Source organism: Sinohyriopsis cumingii, chromosome 18 (assembly GCF_028554795.1).
Source record: "Sinohyriopsis cumingii isolate HCF-2022 chromosome 18, ASM2855479v2, whole genome shotgun sequence".
In the NCBI taxonomy this organism is placed as follows: domain Eukaryota; kingdom Metazoa; phylum Mollusca; class Bivalvia; order Unionida; family Unionidae; genus Sinohyriopsis; species Sinohyriopsis cumingii.
Genome location: NC_142978.1, coordinates 51,045,966 through 51,071,997, shown reverse-complemented (window position 1 = coordinate 51,071,997; position 26,032 = coordinate 51,045,966). Strand labels below are relative to the sequence as shown.

Below are 26,032 nucleotides of genomic sequence, written 5' to 3'. Positions count from 1 at the left end.
TATTTAATTTTTTAGCAGTATCAAATAAATCAAAGTTGGAAGAATTAGCGAAGTGTTCCTGGAAGTCTCAGACCTTTTCCGTGCCGATAGGGTGTTCCAGGTAATCTTATACTCCTTTCCTTTTTAATATCCCTTTCCTGTTATTTTATCAATGAGCATACTACCAACCTTTCCGGCAGTACCGCTTAAAACACCGGGTGCAGCTGTTTTTGCGATGACTGGGGCTTCACCGGCTATTAATCCTGGTATAGCTGTGATAAGTGGAAATATATCTGAAAGAATAAATGCAATTGCTCTGTAAGCACCGTGAATAATTGGTGGACCAACTACATCAACAGGAGGTTGTGTTACTTGAGCTCGAAAGTGAATATCCACGACAGATTGTCTAGATAAATCAAGATGCTCCAGCGAAAAGTAATAAATCAGATACAGCTTCGTAAAATCGAATTGTGATATTTGCAACCCTGTGTCTATATTTTGATCACGTCCTATAAATGTCATCAAGCGATGATATGCACAAGCTACATTATTTTTATCAAAATTTAACATTATATCCTCAGCTGGTTCTTGATGCCCGTTTATCCGTAAAGAAACTGTATTAACTCCAAGTTTGTCAAATATTATATGACTACGTGTTTGTGAATTTATTCGCGCAAAATCTTACAAAGCAACAAATGCATGTCTGGGTGCGGAAACACCCTGCAGCGATGCTATGTGCCATGTAAATAAACCATTAACACTAGTTTGAACACTGTCTGAGGTCACTATCAACCATGATAGTAATGATTTACCACCTGAATCCATAAAAGAAAGTAGCTTTTGTTCTTCGTCAATCGTTGGAGTCATTACTGGCATCCACAACGAAAGTTTTGTTAGTATTACTTTAACAGCATCACCAGCAGGTCGCTAAATTGCAACATTATCAGTAGCCTTTCTTACAAGTGCAACTGTATGTCTAGCTCCAAAGATAAAATTTCTAACATTTCTACAAAATCCAAAAATATGTAACAGTGGAATTGCGCATGAAAATCTTCTATGAACATCTTTCAGCATTGATCGTCGTGATCAAATTCTTAAGTTGTATTTTTGATTAGCACCATGGGACGCCGACCATATATCTTTCTTTCCTTCCTTCCTTCTTTCCTTCCATCCTTTTTTCCTTCCTTCCTTCTATATTTCCTTCCTTCCTTCCTTCTTTCCTTCCTTCAGCACTTCAACCCGAACAATATTTGTAACGTCGATAATGGTTGAATTATATACCATATTTTAGGATATATTTCAAGTAAATCTCAAATCCAGAGTTATTTCCTAATTCCACTTAGATACTAACAATAAAGAAACAAAAAACAACCGTGTCTGCACGGAAAATATCAAATATAACCTTTCTTCTGCTTGATAGATGGCCGCTATCGCTTAACCGGCTTGAAGCAGCTGTTCCGTTTTTTTTAGTGCCGTTTTCATGATATTTGTGCTTGTTGCTTGTTTTCATCTTCGTTATTGTGTTCATTATGTATTGGCTGTTAAATTCGTATGTGTTTCTTCATCTCCTTGTTTTGGAAACGAGAATAATTAGACTTTTTCTCAGCTGTCTTGCTCCACTGTTTTTGAACAAACCGCCATCACGTGATACTCGCCAGTCAACCCGTTTATGCTACGATGGACCCTCTTTAATTGCTTTAAATGATCACTCCTTGGCTATCCACACTACATTGTGCTCTAGACTAAACGAATTGTGACTACATTCATCATTACCTAAATGTAAAAAGAAGCGAAAAAAGAAACGTTGTTTCAAAGCTGGCCGGCGTAGAACAGGAAGAAGAATCACAGTTATCTCCCTTATTTCGGCACAACCATTTAAAATAAATTTCGACCATTAATTTAGATAACCTAATTCAAATCCCTATTAATTCGTCAACCTTTGTGTCAACTATCCAAGAAATACCTCTGCGCATCGCATTATTCAATGCCCAGTAGGACCACCCAAAAAGCGCACAGAAATAGTTAATTTTATCAACGACCAGAATGTTGACATATTTTTCTTGACAGAAACATGGCTAAAAACATCAGGCGATGAGCCCAAGTGTGCGGATTTAACACCCACTGGTTACTCCATCAAGTCGTTCCCCCGTAATTCTCGCGGAGGTGGAATTGCTGTCATCACAAAGAACTCCATGATAAAACATCTTAACTACACCACAACATTCAATTTCGACCACACATCGTTTGAACTAGTCCAAACCACACTCACACTGGAGTAAAGGTCAGTCCATTTTTTCTGTCTATACCGCCCTCCTCCTAGTAGGAAAAACAAGCTGGCTGACTCTCTCAAGTGTCATAGATCATCATGCAGTATCTCACCAATTGTACGCTGATGACACCCAAATATACAAATCTAGCCACCCAACTGAAGTTGATGCTACCATCCAAGGTGTAGAGAGGTGCATTTCTGATGTGAAATCATGGATGACATGTAACAAGCTGCAGATGAATGATGATAAAACAGGTCATTCTGATCACAGCAAAAAGACTTTCTCATTCACATCCTTTACCTCAAAAAATAAATATCATCAACGCCAACATTAAATTCACACAATCAGTACGAAACCTAGGTGTTACTCTGGACAGTACTTTCACATTGCACCAACATGTCATGAACATATGCAAGGCTGCATATCTTGAGCTGAGACGCATCAGCTCAATTCGCAAATATCTTTCAGTTGATGCCACTAAAACACTTGTGTGTTCATTAGTACTTTCAAGACTGGAATACTGTAACTCAATTATGTCTGGTTCATCTCAATATCTACTCCAGAAACTTCAAAAGTTCAAAACACAGCTGCTCGGATCATACTTAGAGTACCACGATCAGAGTACACCTCCCCTCTGCTCTGTACCCTACACTGGCTATCCATTCGATCCAGAATCAAACACAAAATTTGTTCTCTCTGCTACGTTTCACTGTCGGACTCTAGTCCAACATACCTATCCGATCTCAACCATGTGTACACACCAGCAAGATACTTACGCTCCTCTTCTGACGATCGTATACTCATTATTCCCACTATGAAAACAAAGTCATATGGACAGCGTTATTTTGCATACCAGGGCCCAGCAACGTGGAATGAATTGCCCACTGAACTTAGACACAAAGACACAGTGATCTCATTCAAGAGGGCTCTCAAAACTCACTTATTTCGACTGCAAGAACAAACTTAAAGACCTAATAATGTTTCCTACCTGAAATATTCTCAGCATGTTTTTAATTTTTTAAAGTTTTTCTGATTTCATGGTGTTTGTTTTTGTAATCATATCATTATATGTTTTTTATCTTATCGGTGTTGTCTAATGTTGTAAAGCGTTTAGAGCTTCTAAAGATTAGGCGCTATACAAAGTCCTCATTATCATTATTATTATTATTATTATTATTATTATTATTATTATTATTATTATATAATTGTCTGGAGGATGATGATGATGATGATGATGATGATCATGATGATTATTATCAAAGGTTCACATTTATTACATAAAATTTATAAACTATTAGCAATAGTTAATTGTCCAGATTAGTTTACCACTATAAATCAACTCATGCCGGATGTCGAACAATGGGCATAATTATAACCTAAGTCATTTGCATGATCGCGAAACAGTTACTAACGTATTATTAGTCAGTCTGATGTCTAATTAGCTTCTTATCGACATAATGAATAAGGGCATGATGACCGACCAGAGATAGTATAAAAAGCAGTTGCATTTTAGTTCTGCATTGATATTTTAGTAATTGCCATTCCTGAGATTTACACTTCAGGGCCATGCACATGTTAACTTGTCATTAGAAAAAAGCGACTTATTCTGAGATACTTTCTTTCTTTGAACCGAAACGTGCAATATTTATAATTTACAACTATCACGGACAGATAAGAATGTTCTCACGACGCAGAGGAAACAATCTTGAGCTGTGAGTAAAACATGATATTTACAACGGACGAGCCTGTTCGAGATGACTTAGTGGAAAGACATGCACTGGAATGGCCAAGTCTCACAGCACAGTGGTTACCCGATGTCACAATACCAGACATAGACGACTACTCTTTACACAGATTAATACTACGGGCACGCACAAGTTCGGATGAACAAAACTACTTGATGATAGCTAGTAAACAGTTGCCCTATGAAATTCCACGGTTGTATGTTCCCCATTACTACAACTAATCGGTTAGTTGCGAGATTAGGATAGAGATGAAAATTAACCACGAAGGTGAGGTGAATAGAGCATGCTTCATGTCACAGAATCCCTGCATCATTACAACAAAGACAGCTTACAGTGAGGTATTGGTATTTGACTACACAAAGCACCCATCTGAACCTGATCCCAGTGGCACATGTAGTCCAGAACTGATACTGAAAGGCTATCACAAAGAAGGGTATGGTATGTAGCAGCAGAGGGGGTGAACAGACCTTTGCTTGAAAGGCATCGAAACGTCGAAAATAAACCCTCCTACGAACGATTGAAAAATAAAAAGCGTCGACAGAGTTTTAAAAAAGCGTCGACACTTTACTGAGAAGAATCTCGGAATTTTTCTAATTAATATTACTCCATTGTCGTTGGTGATTTTTTCTAGTTTATTATGCATGCTGTTTACGCAATTACGCCTTCACTGAGGTCATCACCCCCTCTGCTGCTATTAATTTATCCAAATATTTTATCAAGTCCAATACGATATCTTGTTCTAGGATCGTGTAAATTTATTGTTATAAACCCATGCGGAGTAGCTTGCGCTTGTGAAAAGAAATTTCTGAATTTAATTATATCCATGTCACCGCTGCACCAGGTTTGATGAATATTTCGCAACGTATGTGTGTCTACGCCATTAAACACAACTAAAATATTACAATTATCTCTGATCACTTTTGGTATTTGTGTGTATCGTTGAGTAACATAAATAACGTCGGTATTTTTATGTCTACCTCGAGAAAAAATCCTGGCTGGGTTTGATTGTTTGTCCAGCATCACATCGTCGTATACAACTAAATTATTAATAAGTCCGTCTATGGAATCAACTGATGGTGCTTCATCAATATCGGTTATAAACTCGATAACGTCGTTAGCGTTTTCATTAAAATCCTTAAGTACATTATAACATCGCTGATCATCAACTGACGGGGCTACCAAATATAATTTATCCCATTTTAACCATCTCATTATAAGATTAAGTAACAACTGTGTCTTTCCACTTCCAGATGGTCCTATTATTATCATTCTGATGGAATTTGGTAACGCAGGATGGTGCTTGACAGGTTCTTGTTTTCTTGTCGCTGAGAAATCAATTATATCCATGTTGTATAAAATATCTATGAATTTATATTGCTTACGCTGTAAAGTTAAAACTCCAACCACTGATTTAGCCACGGTTATAACAAAAAATAAAAAAATAGCGTATGGTGGAAAATGTTCTATATGCGGTAGAAAGAAATTTTCGTTTTTACCTAACAGGCGCGGTGGTGATATTGTTAATTTGATGTCAAAGTTTCCAGGTGCTCCATGGGCTAAATACAGCGGAGAAAAACATCTACCAGGATATAATTATTGCGGTCCTGGTACTCGACTCGATATCAGGCTTGATAATCAGGATCAACCAAAACCCGGCGAGGAACCAATAAACGCTATTGATCGAGCTTGTCATGCTCATGATGTAGCTTATAAAAGTCAAAATCTACAAGATAGACATATTGCAGATGTGAAATTAATTCACGCGTTAAATTCCATAAAAAATAAAAATATTAGAGAATCATTAGCTAGTTGGTTAGTAAGATCCGCGATGAAAGGTAAATTAGCGCTAGGTGCTGGTAATTAATAATGGAATCGATTTATTATTCACCAGTTGGATACTGGAAGGGTAAAGCAGCAATTAGTAAACTCGCTGATGCAGCAGCGGTTAAACATTCTACTGCTAAACCGTGGTTGTCCAGGCAGGCAATATGGCAAATTTATCTACCACGTCCTAAGCAAATTCGATTTGCTCATTTTAGTGTCAGTGTTCCTAATGAGGTTCATCAAGCTGATATTCTGTTTTTACCACATGATACTGTACGTAGAAAAACGTACAAATACGCGCTAACTGTTGTTGATGTTGCAAGTAGATATAAAGATGCAGAACCGTTAACGACTAAAACAGCAACTGAGGTAGCCGACGCGTTTAAACGAATTTATCAACGAGGTGGTGGATCACAAGGTGGTCTACGATGGCCACAGCTACTACAGGTTGATCCTGGCAAGGAATTTCTTGGTCCAGTATCATCGTTGATGAAACAACATAATACCAAAATACGACGAGGACATACTGCAATTCATCGTGATCAGGCAATTGTTGAGCGATTTAATCGAACACTTGCTGAGCGGTTATTTGGATATCAGTACGCGAAGGAATTTATTCAGGATACGAGATCTCGTGAATGGGTGGCAAGATTACCAAACGTGATAGCTGCATTAAATAGCGAGATTACTCGAACAACCAACATGAAACCCACTAGCGCAATTACGAAAAAAAATATACCAACACAACGAAAAGATGTTGAAAAACAGAAAATATTGGGTGATGTCACAGTCAGGAATTTATATGAGCCTGGTGAACTTGAAGGCAGTAAAGCGAGAGCGACTGATCCTATTTGGAGTGTTACCACACACAAAATATCCACCGTGACAAGATCCTCAGGTAGACCTGCAATCTACAGATTAGATTCAGCTGCTCCTCAACGTGGATTTACACGTGAACAACTACAAATAATCCCCACGGATACACAACTACCACCGCGATCACTTAACTAGCACTAGCGCCTCTACATCGATTACATTCAAGACAGGTCAACATTATATTTTCTCGTGTATGACCAAGATTGTTATTTTTTCTATCTACGGTAAATTGTCTTGGATCATTTTTCAGATACCGCCATAGCATTATACAATTACAACTTGCGCAATGATTATTCTGTTGTTGTTTCAGCGCGTTAATAAAATCAACATCAAGATCAAAATTGCGTTTATTTTTTTTATCGCACTGTTCATAACCAGATAATTTTTTTCTTATTATATCACCTCGATATTCATCGAGGTCATCACTAATCACTGACGAGTCCATGACGATTCGTCTCAATTGAGATATTTTTCTAACTCGAGACACTGCGAGATAAACCAAGTTCGACCATTCGATGTGATCATCAACGATCCAAACAACTGTATCAGTAATAGTTAATCCCTGAGATGAATGAATCGTCATCGCGTATCCAAGCGTCCACGGGGATTTATCAGCACGTAGAGCATCTTCAACAACATCAACATCAACTGCAACAGTATCATTCAATACAAGATTCTGTTTCCTCTTTGACTCTCCTGGTATATCAACGTCGATATTTTGCCGTCGCGTATCTGCTGGTCGATAACATAACGGAACTGACAACGTTGGAAACTTTTCTCGTTGTAACTGAAACAATTCCCGTTGAAGTTTATCACGAACTATCTTTCTGCTTGCAACTATCAAATCGTTTGGTCGCCACGTTTGCAGAAAGTCTTTCATGGGTGTTTCTGAAATTATTTCACGCATTATTTCACACTGAATTTTATTCGGTTGTAGTCTGATTAATTTTTTAAATTCCTTCAACGCTGCATCAAGTGCTCTATGATCATCAGATACTTCTTCAGCATGGTCAACGAAATTTTTTAGCCAATCATGTGGAGATGGTCCAGCTACGGGTGGTGGTTGACCATGATCGCCGCACATTATCACGGCAGTATTTTTGTTAACAACCAATCAAGAAATGTTTTTAATGTTTCTAGCGGTACAGTGCATATCTCATTCCATATTATGATCCTTGGAATGTATTTCTCTCCCATCCTTAAAGATGTCCATGCATCACCCTTCCATCGAAAAAAGCTGTGATAAGTACAGGAATTAACACCGCGTTGTTTCATCTCTCGCGCGAGTCTATGTGTAGGTGTTAGTACAATCATATCTGAATTCTGAAATAGTTCGATAGCTCGAGTGGTTTTACCAGAACCGCCAGGTCCGTTTAGATAAACCGTTTTATGTCTAGTTATTGGATCGTATACCGATGGTAACAACGAAGTTGTCAACGTTTGACATTTTTTACAGTAAATATCTTTAACCGCAACATCAGCGGATTCGGAATAATCGAGCATATATTCATTTTTTATTCTCCACGAACCCCACGATGCATGAGTGCCTATATTTAATCCTTCTAACAGTGTTGAATGTTTTTTATTTATATAAAACGAATCAGTAGCAACTCTGACGGCATGCGTAGAAACCTTATTTATCATCGATAATAGATTTATTGAAACATACGCGAGCATAGATGATCTTAAATGAGTATACTGAGGTGACTCACCGTCCATGTAGCTCACAATTGTACCTAATTTATTTCCATTTGACAAAAAAACTGTTTCTCGACTTATAAACGTGTTCTTGTTCATTGTATCAACGATTATAAAATCTAACTCAGTATCGTCCATGATCAATCTTGCACAATGTCGTCTGTGATCATATGCTGCTCCTTGTGTAAACTTGCCAATTATTTTTCTACCAAGATCCTTCGAATCGGTTTCGTCCGAATGTGGTAACCAAACCTCGGTTTGTTTTCGATATGATATAATTGCTTCACTTACAATCAACCGTGTTAATATCGTATAATCAAGCATATACCGTAATAGTACTATTGGTGTCCACATTTTTTCTGAAAAATGTTTTCCAAACCAAACATAACAAATTGGATGAAGTCCTTTAGACATTTCGAATGATTCGATACGAGCGAATCCAGTTAGGTCAAAATCCGGTAATGGTCCATTTATCGATACTCGCGTCATTTCATGCGTCGGATGACCGAATCGCTCAAAATATACAGAACAATATCCGTATCCAAGAAAACTTCCGGGATAACACGCAACCATATCAACTGAAATAACATCTCTGTGATCGTATTTAGTATTCCACAATCCGCCGTGTCCATATTGGACGCAGCTAGATACTATGTCATTGAGAAAATCAAACCGAGTTGGTTTCCACGAATTTTTCTCCCTAGCAAAATGAGCCGCAACTGACGGAACAGTAAAACAGCTGCTCAACAATTCGTCAGCGTCATCAGTATATTGCAGTGCAAGGTTTTTCATTTTCTCGTGAAGAAGATCTGTTCGATAAATAACGCCATTTGGTCTCACAAACTGATCAAATTTCATATCTGATTCGTCGTTAGAACTCTGAAATAACCATACTGACACAGGATCGTTTTTACTTATTTCGTTAATAAAATCAAACATACCTCCGGGATAACATTTAACAGTTCGATTTCGTGGAAACACTGTTACTGCGTTAGTCCACGCGTGTGTGTTATGATCAATAATTGTAATTGAGGCTCCTTTTGATTTATATTTTGATTCATACAAAATCTCCCCTGTTATCGTCGCTACGGTTATTGGAAATTTTAATATTTTTCCTAACCCAGCTACATCTTCGATAGACGCACCGGTATCTTTAACCATATCTCCCCACGTGTTTATTATTTTACGTCTTTTATCCGTTAGGCCGTTTCCACGGGCCGCGTTTGTAAAATGTTCTGTTACTCGTTCAGCCACACAATTTATTTTTGAAAGTTTCATCGGTGATAGTTTATCAACGCTGGGTTTTTCATTTATCACATAGATTCCATAAATAACCGCGGTCACAGGATATGCTCGTTCATTAAACGGTTTGTCAATGCCAGTCAATAGACTTGGTTTGGAATTTCTACTTAGTACGACAGTTTTTTTATTACCGTGGACAGGATCATATTTGTCACGGATAATCCAATCATCTGTTTCTGTCAACACGACGAATTTTATTCTGAAAAGATACTTGCGATTATCAAGATAGTTAATGATAGTTGCTGCTCGTTTGTCGTTCATCATAGCGTTAATGGCGCCGTTGCGTATAATCTTGAACGTTGACCAGACATGAGATGCACCATCTGTGTGAAATTCTTTCTTGGCGTCGTGAATTTTATTAATCAAACCTTTATTTTTCGGATCAACCAAATATTTCATCGGTAAGTCAGAGGATATTCTGTCAAGATTAAATCTATTTCCACCTGAGGGTTTTATTCGGGATAATCTATCGAATTCGTTCATATATATCAAACAAATATTTAAATAAAGAATATATGTATACAATGTCTCAATGCAAATGGCTCATGGTGGGTTCAGTAAATCGTTGTAATAAATCCTGTAGAGGTGAATTTTGTTGGATGCACTTACAGGGCATACGGCGGGGGAGTCTAGGACCAATACCATGTCTGCAGTGTGGTGTTGGAGTGCGAGGCAAAACAAAATTATGTGGAAGGTGCGGGGGGAAACGGTTCAGAGAGCTTAAAAGATATTATGACAAAAAAAATAATAATAGTGAAAACGCTATAAAATCAGTGGAGGATTATATATCAAGATTTTCAGACAAACAATGATTTAAACAAATAATATTATTATAATGGAGCAAAATATATTTATCCCACATCCTGTCATAACAAACTATGAATCAAATATTAATGGTATCATCAGACACTGCAGGTTAAAAAGACTGGTTGGTTATATTACTAATGTTGGTTATCTAATGTTCACATGCGGGGGGGGAAAAGAAACATTATCTGTGTCATAGATTTACGTATGAATGTTTCTTCGGAGTGATCAATGACCGTCTTGTTATTGATCATATTGATGGAAATCCTCAAAACAATAATTTATCCAATTTACAAGCTATCTCTCACAGCGAGAATAATGCACATGGTAATACAGGAAGATGTAAGACAGTTTCTAGAAGGGCGGTAAATTCCATAAACACAGAAACTGGCGAAGTAATTATATTTCGTTCGATGTGTGCTGCTGCGAAATATTTTGATATTCACCCGCATTCAGTACAAAAAGTAGCAGAAAATATATATAAAACATCTTTCTCGAAAAAATATAAACAGAAAATCACCTTTCAGTATTGTTAACTATCATCACCACCTCGAATTAATTTTTAAAATTTATGTCATAGTATTTCCCCCATACACTACTTATTTTTTGACTCATGAAAGGGAGGTAATCATATACAACATCCAAGGTCTGTGATGCCTACCCGTTTATGATTTCTAACTTACAAAAATATACAGTTCGTGTATTTTTCTGTTATATTCATGAAACATTTAGAACAACACAACACATAGACAGCAACATTACATCTAAACTATAGAAAACCGTCATGTATATTCCAGCTTACTGAGTGCAGAATCCAGCGTCTAGTCTGTATCGATCGTGGGGTTAATTTTAGATCTACAGTACAGCACAGGGATCCTGCGTGCATTTACTCGATTACAGAAATACGTGCAGGAATTAAAAATCAGTTGCATTTTCCTTGTTCAGTGCAGAAATTGTGTACGTGTGTGTGTGGTTCGAGTAATATTAACAACTAAATACTCCCTTGACCACGATACAGATTTACGAGTGGGAAATCTCGTAAATATATTTCTCCATAGAACAGTTATAGAGAGGATTGAAAACCTCGTATAGTCATAGGAAGGATGAAAACATCTAACAGTTAGATGGCGTGGTATAGTAAATAATCCAGCTTTTATAAATAACTTGTTTGGTGAAAGCGTATTTCTTGAACTCAGAATTGTATTGGTTCCTTAGCTATATATTAACTTCCGAAACATATGTTCGTAACAAGGTTCGATAGCTCGAACAGTATGGTATTGGACTGTGACGCTCGCGGTCCAGGATCGAATCCCATGACTGACAATTGGTCGGGTGGTTACGCATATTAGCGATTTTTATAATTAATTGGGGCACCGCCAGCCTCTCTCCGCGAGAAACACCACCCATATATCAACTGGTGGTTGATACATGTTTTGTACCACCCACGGGTTGATTATTTGGTGGGTTCTCAGCGGAGAAAATGGCCTCTTCATTCATTCATTTCATTTCATTCATTGCATACTTAATGAACCTGCTAAAAGACTCAAATAGAGGTTCATTCATAATATATGTTTGTGCCGTCCTTCATTCATTGTATATATTCATTTCCTTAATTAAGTTATATGTTTGTGCCGTCCAATGCATAATCTGAGCTCGCTAATACACTCGATAGGGGCTCTTCATTCATAATCTGAGCTCGCTAATACACTCGATAGGAGCTCCTCATTCATTGTTGTCCTTGAAACATCCCGACGAACTCGCTAAAGACTCGATAGGGGTTCTAGGGATAATTTTTTTTTTATTTTAAAGATTTATATACTAAATAATGAACCATGAAAATATCAATGATGTAATTGTTGCTATCAAAATGCTAGAGGAAAACGGAGTTAATATATCTAATGAACTAAATCCTGAAAAAATAGTTTCTGATTTTGAGATTTTACAAGAACGTAAAAACCAGGGAATACACACACTATCATCTGAATACAAGCTCATGAAACGGATTCAGGCGGCAATGTTTCAGTCGCTAGCTACCGTAGAAGATAATCAGGTGAAGGAATTCATTCCCCTCTCTGCCGCCGTAGAAAGAATTAGATCGTTGTTATCCCACGAGTACGAGGAAAAGAAAACAATTAGTACTCGCATAAGACTATTGAGAAAACTTATGTTAGCGAGTAACCTAGTTGGTGAAACGATCCAAAATGAAAATGAAAATGACTGGCCTGACCACGTGTAGATCATATTTATTCTGAATTATTATTTATTCTGAATTATTATTTATTCTGAATTATTATTTATTTTGAGATTATATTTATTCTGAGATTATATTTATTCTGAGATTATATTTATTCTGAATTATTATTTATTCTGAGATTATATTTATTCTGAGATTATATTTATTCTGAGATTATATTTATTCTGAATTATTTTTTATTCTGAATTATTATTTATTCTGAATTATTATTTATTCTGAATTATTATTTATTCTGAGATTATATTTATTCTGAATTATTATTTATTCTGAATTATTATTTATTTTGCAATTTTGATGGGTTAGTTGGTACTTAGATTTATGTAAAATGATCGATTTTACAATTTTTATGGGTTGGTTGGTACTCAGATTTATGCAAATCGATCAATTTTGCAATTTTGATGGGTTAGTTGGTACCTAGATTTATTATTTATTCTGAATTATTATTATTTTTTCTGAATTATTATATTTATTTCTGAATTATTATTTATTTCTGAATTATTATATTTATTTCTGAATTATTATTTATTTCTGAATTATTATTATTTATTCTGAATTATTATTATTTATTCTGAATTATTATTATTATTCTGAATTATTATTATTTATTCTGAATTATTATTTATTTCTGAATTTGATGGGTTAGTTGGTACTCAGATTTATGCAAATCAATCAAATTTATAATTCTGATGGGTTAGTTGGTACTCAGACTTATGTGAAATGATCAAATTTGTAATTTTGATGGGTTAGTTGGTACTTAGATTTATTATTTATTCTGAATTATTATTATTTATTCTGAATTATTATTATTTATTCTGAATTATTATTATTTATTCTGAATTATTATTTAATTCATAATTTTGATGGGCTGCTTGGTACTCAGAATCATGCAAACTAATAAATTTCATAATTTTGATGGGTTAGTTGGTACTCAGATTTATGCAAATCAATCAAATTTATAATTCTGATGGGTTAGTTGGTACTTAGATTTATGCAAATCAATCAAATTTGTTATTTTGATGCGTTAGTTGGTACTTAGATTTATTATTTATTCTGAATTATTATTTATTCCGAATTATTATTTATTCTGAATTATTATTATTTATTCTGAATTATTATTTATTTCATAATTTTGATGGGCTACTTGGTACTCAGAATCATGCAAACTAATAAATTTCATAATTTTGATGGGTTAGTTGTACTCAGACTTATGTGAAATGATCAAATTTGTAATTTTGATGGGTTAGTTGGTACTCAGACTTATGTGAAATGATCAAATTTATAATTCTGATGGGCTAGTTGGTACTCAGATTTATGTGAAATGATCAAATTTATAATTTTGATGGGTTAGAGATTTATTATTTTTTCTGAATTATTATATTTATTTCTGAATTATTATTATTTATTCTGAATTTGATGTGTTAGTTGATGACTCAGATTTATGTGAAATGATCAAATTTTCAGAAAAAAAAAATAAAATATTCAAAAAAGATGAATTTTTCAACACAGTTACCTCATCAGATATATTTTGCACCAATATTTTTATTTATTTATTATTTTTTTAAGTTGATCGACTTTAATACAGGAGTGTGCCTGATCTCTGTCACAAATGATCTCGATAATATGTTCTCGACGGAGTTCATCTAACTGTTCTTGTGTTAATAAGAAATCATCGCTTCCGTATTCATCAATAACTAAATTAACGTTAAATTGTTCTGTATTTTGTGAAAACGCTTTTCTGATGGCGTTTTCAGTGCTTCTTTGTCATGTATAAAAACCCTCACGTGCTGGTACATTATATATATTTAATGGATTAATTTGGAATCGAAGATTCTTGATCAAAGATCTACGATTTCACATATAAATTTATCGCAAGCTCTTCTCCACGTAGGTCAATTAAGCGATTAAGGTGGTCTGTGAGTTTGAAATTTATTCGTGACAAATACTGATTATGCGTGCGTAAATAAACAGGATTGGTTGGTACTTGCACGATCAAATCCCCAGGGGGAACTTGTGGTGTAAATGTATATAAAATATATCCTTGTTGAGCTTGATTTGATTTTCCAAGATCTATTTGATAACTGCCTTCTATTACGTCACAAACTAGATTAACCGCGATTGTCGATGTTATATTAACGATTCCCGGAGATACGTGTCTTCCACCGCCGAGTGGATCATTATTATATCTAAGAACAGTTGCTAGTTGGGCTATTTTTCTCCACGCATTAAGTATTTTAGGAAAACTTTCCGTGATAAGATCGTTGAGCGTTTTTCTTAATTCGTCGGTTTCAAATACTGGTAGTGTAAATTTTAATAATTCTGCTTCAGTTATTTTATAATGATCAATATATGCTTGTTTGACACTATTTTTTTCTCTCGTACCTATATAATCATTAGTATTTACTATCTCAATAACTCTCTGATTAAAATATTTAAGATCTAATACAATTTGATTTAAATGTTGTATCGTTACAATGATCTGATGTTTTAGATCGTCATTAGGATACTCCAGGATATAGTTTTTAAACAACTGTGCTAGTATCGTTAATGTAGTTGTGTATTCAATTCTAATTTTGTTAGCATGTAATCTGAGATATCCTTCATAAACGATGACAGTTGAAGTTTTTTCATCAAAACCATAGATAGGAAACGGTGTCATAGGATATTTTTTACCATCTATCAAAGCATAAAAATTACCCACCCACCCCCATGGATACGAATCTCGGTATTCTGGAGTTGTTATAAAACTAGCTTCGTCAGTAAGAAATTCAATTAATTTTGGTTCTGGTGGTCCTTCATGTACCGGGGGAACATCAGGCCAACCTAGTACGGATCTGATTGAAGATTGATGAATATCAACGGCATAATCAGGAGAATGTATCTCTATCGTCGAGGACAGCGTCGGCTCATGAATATTAATCGATATTTTTGCTTCCTTTCCTGTTATTGATTTTATTCTACGTTGAAATTCATCATTGATCTCCTCGATCTCATAACTACCAGTGGGTATTCCAACAACAACCCAGTCAGGTGTTCCATCGGGTTTGTTTTTATTAGCAAATACGAGCGAATTATTTGCTGGTGTACCATTAAATGATTTTGATTTGATATTTGGCCAGCTGTAATATACCCGTAATTGCGCTAGTGCAATTTCATTAGCGTGAATTGCAGTTGGAAAATTGATATTAAATTCAGGATTAGTTGAACTTACCGAGATCATCGTTGTCTTGTGCGGGGTTGTGTTAGTCACGATCTGCTGGAGTAATTCCGTCATTATTAATACTTGTATCTTTAATACCGACACCTTCGTCGTATATTTTAGTTATCATTGAAAACTCGAAATCAGATATAATTCCATCACTGAGACTTGCTGATAACAACGAGGACAATTTCGAGTATGCTACCGTCGCTGTGTGTAATTTTATTATGAAATCGGATAATTTTTCATTCGTGCAAGTACATATTTTTTTTGCAATGATATTAAGTACACCTGCAATCGTTGTTGCTGCTGAAATACAAATAGTTACAGCTACTGGTGCCATCATTGTTACCGTGGATAATATTATTCCAGCTCCAGCAACAACAGCGGATACTGAATAAACAATCACGTCGACGATAACTAATCGTCGTCGGTATTTTTTTACTTTTGCTGTGTATTGTTCGACTTGATCTTTTAGCGCCGCCTGCCATTCACGCGCTTGATTGTACCTGTATTGTGCACAGTCCATATATTTTTATGCAGTAACCAATTGAGGTGTTTCAGCTACAAATTCCAAACACCACCAGTAAGATGTTGCGGTTAATTTCTCATCAGCTGCTTCCAGAATAAATACTTCTTCAGTTCCGTTATTTAATATAACAGATGCAACCCCGGAAAACCTGTCGGTGGAATGACGCCATGGATACGTTGTGAAGATCTCAAATCGCGCAGCACTGAACACGGACAACCTGTACACGCCAGTGACTGTTGCGGTATATTTGATAGTATTATTTTGCTGCGACCATGTTGCAAATCCCAATGATACCGTGTATACGATGTTCGTGATATGTCCGGGAGTTATTCCGGCTGGGATTTTAATCAGATTGATTTTATTGACGACCTCAGGAATCCCCGCTACGATGTCTTGCTGTGTTTGTTTAATCGTGTCCAGGTTAGTTTTGATATCAACGAGTTTCATGTCAATGGCGTGCGGAGTGCCGAAGAATTCATCTACGGCATCATCGGTTTTTTGAAAATTTCTTCGAAATCTTCCAAAAGCGCCTACGTGAACATCATACTCGGCCCGTAACGTGGATAATTTACCGTCTACGGTGTCGACGTATTTTTTTGTTGCTGCGTCTTCGTCGGATGTTGGATCTCTTAAAACTACTATTTTATTTCCGTTCATGCTAAGTTCACCTGTCATTACGTCACCGGTATTTTTTACGCGATTAGCAACACTTTTTGCAATTTCATCTCTGATGGTTTTAAGTGACATACTTGAATCCCTGATTCTGCCGCTGTCAGTAAACACGGGTATATTATCCGTAACTGTACCAAGTACTCGTCGGATTATATCAGTCCATTTGATATTGCTTGTTTTTAGTTTACCATGTCGATCTTGAAAAATAACAACCTCATCTGGGTCAACTCCAGCCAGGTTCATAACGTCAGCGAGGTCATCCTTAGTCGCGTACTTTGACAAATCAACGTCGCCGGATGCTCTCTTAACACGTGAGGATCTTCTTCCGTAAATATCAACCATTATAATAAGACCTGTTGTTTAAAACACTTTACGCGCAACGAATCGGTTGCTTGTATAATCATGCACGATTTTATGTGGCGGTTTGGATGATTTTGATATAGCGTTAAGTACATTAATTACTTCACGGCCGCATATTGGTGGATCTGTCATTATTTGTGTGGGTAACGTTGAATACCAAACTTTCGCGTGGAGTGGTGCGACATACTTGATAAATTCAACTGGTGGAGCTAACCCGTACGAATCAAAATAAACGATTCCACGTGGATCAACCGCGTATGATACCCAATGAGTACCAGGTCCAGAACGTTCATCGAGATTAATAATACCTGTTTCTAGTTTGTTTGGTTGTTTTGGTAATTGATCTCGCATGAAAACACCTCTGAAGTTTTTTATTTTTAATCGTTTAGCAGCATCAAGTAAATCAAAATTTGATGCTGGAGCGTCTAACGTGGAAGCCTCAGACCCTTTCCCCAACGAGATCCTGGCAATCTTAAGCCGCGTCCCTTTTTTGTATCCTTGCCCTGTTGCTTTCTTTAGAGCCATTCCAGCAGCTGTTCCAACAGCACCTAACGCGGCTGCTTTTGCTACGGCTGGAGCAGCAGCAGCTATTAATGCTGGTATAGCCGCAAGAAGTGGAAATATGCCACCGGTTTTAACCATGTCTTTGATGGCGCTCGGGGAAAGATGAAATTGAACTCCAGTTTTTGATTCCAGGACTTTATTGAAATGTTTAATCTGATTATTTGTCAACGATAATTTGTTTGGACCACCACCAATTTGATCTCGTTTTAGTGATATTTTAGTTCCACATTTGTTGGTGGTTTTTGATTGAAGTTTTTTGACCTGACCAGGAGTCAGAGTAACATTAACATGACCATACGACATTTTTATATAAAATATATTTTTCTAAATAATACGATTACAAATTTTCCACCGGTGCATCAACGACCCTCATTCGACCACTACCACCTTCAAGTAACATGGCTTTATCGCTAAGTATGACCGCGATTGCTCTGTAGAAGTCACCAGCACCTGGTGGATTAGTAACACGAGCTCGAAAGTGTATATCAACGACAGATTGTTTGGATAAATCAAGATGCTCCAGCGAAAAATAATAAATCGGATATAGACTTGTAAAATCTAATTGTGATATTTGCAAACCAGTATCTATATTTTGATCACGTCCCATGAATGACATTAAACGATGATATGCGCGCTACATGATTTTGATCAAAATTTAACAATATATCCTCGGCTGGTTCTTGATGTCCATTTATCCGTAAGAAAACTTCATTAACTCCAAGATTGTCAAATATCATATGTGAATGTTCTTGATTATTCGTTCGGTTATTATTTTGCAGCGCAATAAAAATATGTCGTGGTGAAGAAACACCCTGTTGTGATGCTATATGCCATGTAAATAAACCATTAACATTACTTTGAATAGCATCTGTGGTTACTGTTAACCATGATAGCAATGATTTACCGCCTTGATCCATAAAAGAAAGTAATTTTTGTTCCTCAGTAATAGATGGAGTCATTACTGGCATCCACAGTGAAAGTTTTGATATATTTACTTTACCATCAGCAACACCAGCACCTCGCCAGATTGCATCATTATCATCACCTTTTCTTACGAGCACAATTGTGTGTTTAGCTCCAAAGATGACCTTTCTAACATTTCTGCAAAATCCAAAGATGTGAGATAGTGGAATTGCACATGAAAAATTTCTATCATTTCCTGACAACGTTGCTCGGCGTGTTGCAAATCCTAGGTTGTAAGTCGCATTAACGCTTCCTATAATATCAAAAACATCAGCTGGTCTGTCTGCGTGTTCAAAATCAACTGGTTGTGGATCAGATGCAGTGTTTCGTGGTGTCCGTATTTTAATATACTAAACATCATCAGCGTTGTTGGTAATATCTTTAGCAAACATCATTGTTGGACCGGCTGATCTTGTGTAATCATCAGAATATCTCGCTAGACCAATTATTGTTGTAGCAACATCAACATCCTTCTGAATCGATTCGATATTTTTTCCATCAATCATGTATGTGGCGCTATCAAACAACGCCATAATCCCGTTGTTGACAAAACCAACACGCAAATTAGCAGCATATGGCGTATTAGCTACAACATTCGTTACAAGTCTACCTTCTACTTCAATAAACGCCTCAGCGGGCAAGAAATATCTACTTGTATCATGAACCTGTAATTCGATTCTCCCCCGCTGATTTGGTTGTATTGCGTCATAAGAATAAAACTGATAATCACGTATAGATTCATACTTAAGGACAGGTGCCTCCATATCAAATGCTGGGTCTGATTCGCGCCTGAACATTTTTATTATAATTACCATTTTTCCAAATGATGATCATCGTCGACGAAGCCCGCTTCCTGCTATTAAATTTGCTGTTATATTTTTTTCCGCTTCTTCAGATAATTCCGCTAGTTTTTGATTTGCAACTTGATTTATTATTTTACTTACGTCTGCTGGCATCACCTCAGTACTTGCCAGTTTCACAGGTGGTTGTTGTTTTCGTCGCAATAATCGTGCTAGTCTTTCTTTGATCGCCGAGAATGCCTTACCAGCAACATTGATAATTGCACCAGAAGCTTTATCACGAACAATATCGATAGCTTTCATCGATAATTGTTTTGCAATAGGTGCTGCTTTTGGAGCTATCCTTGTAAATAATCCCTGAATAACATCACCAAGTCCATCTCCGTAAGTAGCTCTGTAGATTGGTAATCGTGAGTTCACCGCTCTGACCGATACGGATTTACGATGATTATTGTGTATGATCATCTTATTTTATTTACCATTTATCTAATCGCGGTGACTAATCATCAACGAGCTCATCAATAAGCTCTCGGTAAACGCCAATATCCATGATACCACCTTGAAATAACACTGGTCAACAGTGAAATCATTACTGACTTGAAAAGGCCCTAATCTGTAGTATTTTGGTGTGCCGAACACGAATATAACCGTGAAAAATTTGTATTGGCTCTCGTTTTGAAGATATTCATATACCTCATTTTCTATGTTTCACTGTGTAAATTTCTCCAGTAGGACTGCAGCAACATCCGGAATAATGATGTAACATTGCATAATACCATCATGCTCACATCATCCACAGTTGATTGCATCATTTTCTGATGCAATGCAATACTAATGCCATGCGGCTGCTGAAGTAAGTTGACGTCAGCAGTGTACTATACATGTGTAGGCCTATTATACTAATGCCAGGCGGCTGCTGAAGCCGACGTAAGCAGTGTACTATATAAAGCCCAATCAGATAGGTTCAGCATTTAAAATATTTTAGACGTTGTGCGAGACAGTTCAAGCTACTGTTACATAAAACTTATTATTTTATCCATTTACGTACAATAAAGAACAGTAATGCCTCGAAAGTGTGTTAATACCGCGGACAATTTTTGCTATATTTGTGGGGAAGTGACATTTGCCAACCAGAAGAAAAGTATCAATTCTCAAGTGAAGAAGGCATATCATCTTTACTTCGGATGCAAGGTTGGTGACCAAGACAAGCCTTGGGCTCCGCATATATGCTGTGCTACATGTACAACACAGCTTTCACAGTGGTTGAATTGCAAAAGGTCATCAATGCCGTTTGCAGTCCCAATGGTGTGGAGAGAGCCAAGCAACCACCTAAATGACTGTTACTTCTGCTTGGTTCCTCCTCTTTCCGGCGGAATAACGAAGCGAAAGAAGTCGAGAATAGTCTACCCAAACATTCCGTCTGCATTGAGACCAGTTCCACATGGTGAGGGACTTCCTATTCCAGAACCTCCAGCAGAATATTCTCTTGATTCATCTGACGAAGACAAAGGTGAGTCGACCTGTTCTTCTCCTGGTCCATCAGCATGCAGTGATCCAGATTTTCACTGTGGTGCATCATCAACCCCACACAGAATAACACAGGAAGAACTAAATGACCTGATTCGTGATTTGGACTTATCAAAGAACAAGGCAGAATTGCTAGGATCAAGACTCCAACAATGGAATCTTCTAGAAGAAGATGTCACAATTACTGCATATCGAAAGCGCCACCAGCAATTGGAGCCTTTCTTCAGAAAGGAAAGTAATCTGATATTCTGTTCCGATACTGAGGGCCTCATGAATGCTTTAAAAATCACTCATGACCCACAAGAATGGAGACTATTTGTGGACTCTTCGAAACTGAGTCTCAAGGCTGTGCTTTTGCACAATGGAAACATTCTTCCATCTATTCCAGTAGCGTATGCTGTCCACATGAAAGAGACATACGATAACTTAAGGCAGCTACTGAATTCCATTGAGTATAACAAGTACAGCTGGCACCTCTGTGGTGATTTGAAGGTAGTTGCCCTTTTAATGGGACTGCAGCAAGGATATACAAAATACATGTGTTTCTTATGCGAGTGGGATAGCCGAGCAAGGGAAATTCACTACATGAGGAAGGAATGGACTCACAGGCAGAATGTAGCCATTGGAGAGAAGAATATCCAACACCCAGCTCTGGTTGAGGCTCAGAAAATCTTGCTACCACCCCTTCACATCAAACTAGGTTTGATGAAGAACTTCGTGAAAGCCATTGACCGGACTTTGCCAGCATTCCGATACCTGCATGAAAAATTCCCTCGACTCAGCGAAGCAAAGATTAAAGAGGGAGTTTTTGTGGGTCCTCAGATTCGAGAGCTTTTCAAAGATGACCGGTTCAACAACTTGCTGGAAGGTGACGCGAAACAAGCATGGAATGCTTTTCGCCTAGTTTCTACAAACTTCCTCGGAAATGTTAGGGCAGAAAACTATAAGGAACTAGTAGAAGACATGTTGATGAAGTATAAGAAACTTGGCTGCAATATGTCTCTAAAGATTCACTTCCTTCATTCCCATTTGGATTTCTTTCCTAGCAACTGTGGTATTGTTAGTGATGAACACGGCGAACGTTTTCATCAAGATATCGCAACAATGGAACAAAGATACCAGGGAAAATGGTCCACTACAATGCTGGCTGACTACTGCTGGACACTCCTCAGAGATGCTCCCGAACAGCTGTACAAGAGACAGGCGAAGAAATCTAAGATGTAGTCAATGACTTGATTTTTTATAGGTAGGCTATTACAGTTGACCTTTTACTATTGGAATGCATTTCGTTATGTAAACATTAATTTCTTGCAGATTACAAAAAAACTAGAGCCAATTTTGCAATTTGACTGTCATATTCGTGTTCAGCACATAAAAATTGATAAGAATTGACTAATTTTATTTCAGTAACATGACTTTTGTAAAAATTTGTTGTCCAGTGATAATCGCCGGCAAATATCAGCTGCTTCATTAATTATTTCTGGTGAATTATTTCCGGCACGTTTTCCCCCTATAAGAACCTCTAACCGTGACACATCATTAATGATATTATCAGGACATAAACCAGATCCTGTTTTAGGTTCATCTTGAGGTGTTTTAAATACTGGTGGTTGCATTACCGGAGAAAGTACTTCAGTGGCGACCGGGGGGTCACTTTTTTGAAATCCACGTGGTGAATCTATCGGTGTAAATGTCATTGTCGGAGCAGAAATTATTTTACGTAAAGGTGGAGGAAGCTGATACTGGGAGAGTTGTTCTCGTTGTTTCAGGCTCTTTCTATAAAGTCTTTTTATTTCTCTACTAAGACTTTCGTATTCTGAACCTCTAGCTTGTTTTTTGTTGTAATATACGCGATATATCCATCTAATGAGATTATCATCATTTACTTTTTCATGACGGGGTTTTAAAATACTAGATTTATTAAATATGATATTTAATATTGCCTTGGGTAATCGTTCTTCTTTAGTATTTCTAATTTCTTCAATAACTCCTTCCCTAAATTTTGCAATCAATTCTAAGTTTTCTTCTACTGGTTTGGGTTCAGATGTAAGTTCTTCTCTCACGTCGGCGACTTCAGTACGAAGTTTTCCAATACCTTCAAGTATTTCTTCACCGACATGTGGAGGTTGAGCGGCAGCTATTTCCCTGGCTATGTCAGGTGGAAGATCTCGTAAAATCTTCTTTGTTTGTTTAGTTCTTCTTGCTATTTTTTCGGTTTGTTCCGCTGTTTGTTTTAATACCGGAAGAAGATCCTCTTTGATGACTGTTGTAACCTTTTCAGTAGCTGCAGTGACGGGCTTAAACAGTTTTTTAGTTTCTTCTTCATACTCAACTTGTGCTTCTTGCTGCGCTTGTAGATTTTTTCTGAATGAATCTCTAACAGGAAGAAATTTTTTGATTGCTTCTAATCGTTCTCGAGCTATTCTTGCAGTATGAGATTCCGGATGTACCATTTTATTATAAAATAATGATTTAATTATAGCAGCAGAGGGGGTGATGACCTCAGTGAAGGCGTAATTGCGTAAACAGAATGCATAATAAACTAGAAAAAATCACCAACGACAATAGAGTAATATTAATTAGAAAAATTCCGAGATTCTTCTCAGTAAAGTGTCGACGCTTTTTTTAAACTCTGTCGACGCTTTTTATTTTTCAATCGTTCGTAGGAGGGTTTATTTTCGACGTTTCGACGCCTTTCAGGCAAAGGTCTGTTCACCCCCTCTGCTGCTTATGTCATGGAATCCCGTTCTGAAAGGTCATCTAATTAGTGCTTCATGTGACCACACCATGTGTTTATGGGATATCAATTCCATGCCCACGGAAGCAGGAGTTATTGATGCGATTACCATTTTTTACAGAGCATACACCAGGTGTGAATGATGTGGCATGGCATCCCTTCTACCAAAGTGTGTTTGGGTCTGTGGCTGATGACGAGAAGCTTATGATCTGGGACACTCGCTCAAATAACACCAGTCGCATTGTTTATGCCCACGCTGCTGAGGTCCACTGCCTTGCCTTTAATCCGTATTACTAGTTTATTCTGGTCACTGGATCTGCGGATGAGACTATTGCATTGTGGGAGCTAAGGAATTTGAAATGGACGCTATTCTCTTTCAAGTTCCATAAAGATGTACCCTTAAAGGTCCAGTGGTCCCCTCACAATGAGAATATCCTGGAATATAGTGGCATAGGCAAAAGGCTCTATGTCTGTCATATAAGCCTACTTGGAGAGGAACGATCGGCAGAAGGTGCTGAAGGCGATCCAACAGAGATGAAGTTCATTTATTGCGAACACACAGCCGAGACCTTTGACTTCTCATGGAATCCAAATGAACCCTGGCAGAAGATAACATCGTGCAAATCTGGCAAATTGCTGAACATGATTATCATAAACAAGTTTTGAACGCTGCGAATTGAAAAACTACTTTTCATTCTTGCATAATGTATTACCAATTGCAACTCTTTGAAGACAACCATGTAGATACATTTTATTTAGTTTACAAAATAACTGACATTTTAAAGCTTTTTACGCGCAGAGGTTGAACAATTGGTCTCCTTGTAATAACTTCCTAAGAGAAGATTGTTTTCACGTTTGTATATAAGTCTTCATTTAGTGGCACATAGTTAATACAGGAATTTGTTTTACCTATTTATGTATAGCAAGTCATTGAAACTACATAAGCTATTGGAATTCATTAGAGATAATGTAGTTTTGGGATCGTGATAAGACATACAGGATTATTTAGAATTCAATTCACACTATTTTAAGTTTCTCATGAATTTTCCCATTGTAGTATAGGAAAAAATAACTAGTAGATTTTACTTAAAATGTTGGTCTCACTTTTTTTCTGTTAAATATTTTGATACCTAGAGTTGGACAAAACAAATGAGAATGGTGATATGTTTTACAAGCACAGTTAGTAATGGTAGCATTAGTAGTTGCTGCTGTTATTAGAATTGTAGTAGTGGTGGCAGTAGTATCAATGTTGTTGTTGTAGCAATATAATTATTTATCTAATTATTGTTGTAGTCGTCATAGAGTAATTACCATCGCCATTACTTACAGAAAATGCCGCCTTATTAAATAATAGTAAAACATACAAGGAGGATTGTAGCACAGAGAACAAATTTTGTGTTTGATTCTGGATCGAAGGGATAGCCAGTGTAGGGTACAGAGCAGCGGGGAGGTGTGCTCGAAATAATCCAAAATGTTCTTTTACTTTGTCCAAGAATATAGAATGCTCACAATGAATTAAGTTGTCTTAACTCACCTGATATGGCAGCAGTTTTGAATATCCTGGTATATCAATCATGTGATGTAAAGTGTCTTTGAATGAATTCTCAAAATCTAAAGTAATGTCCGAATCCGACAGTCAATGAGCACATGAGTTATTCCAATAAACAATTTGAATAAATTGAATAAATAAGTAATGTGAACACAATTTAATAAGTTTAATAGATTCCCAGAGACTGATCTTGAGCAGGAATTAGATCAATCGACTATATATATATATATATATATATATATATATATATATATATATATATATATATATATATATATATATATATATACCAATTCATCTGTAAACTTGCAAGCAACTCTCCAGGAGACTTGATTCTATCTTAATGCTTTATTTTAACTTACTTTAAACCATTTTAATAA

At 36.7% G+C, this 26,032-nt stretch overlaps 1 pseudogene; it reads left to right on the top strand.

Moving 5' to 3' along the window:
- The first annotated feature begins 3,972 nt into the window (after window positions 1–3,972).
- Window positions 3,973–24,783, top strand: LOC149776627 (histone-binding protein RBBP4 pseudogene; annotated as a pseudogene).
- Window positions 24,784–26,032: the final 1,249 nt, after the last annotated feature.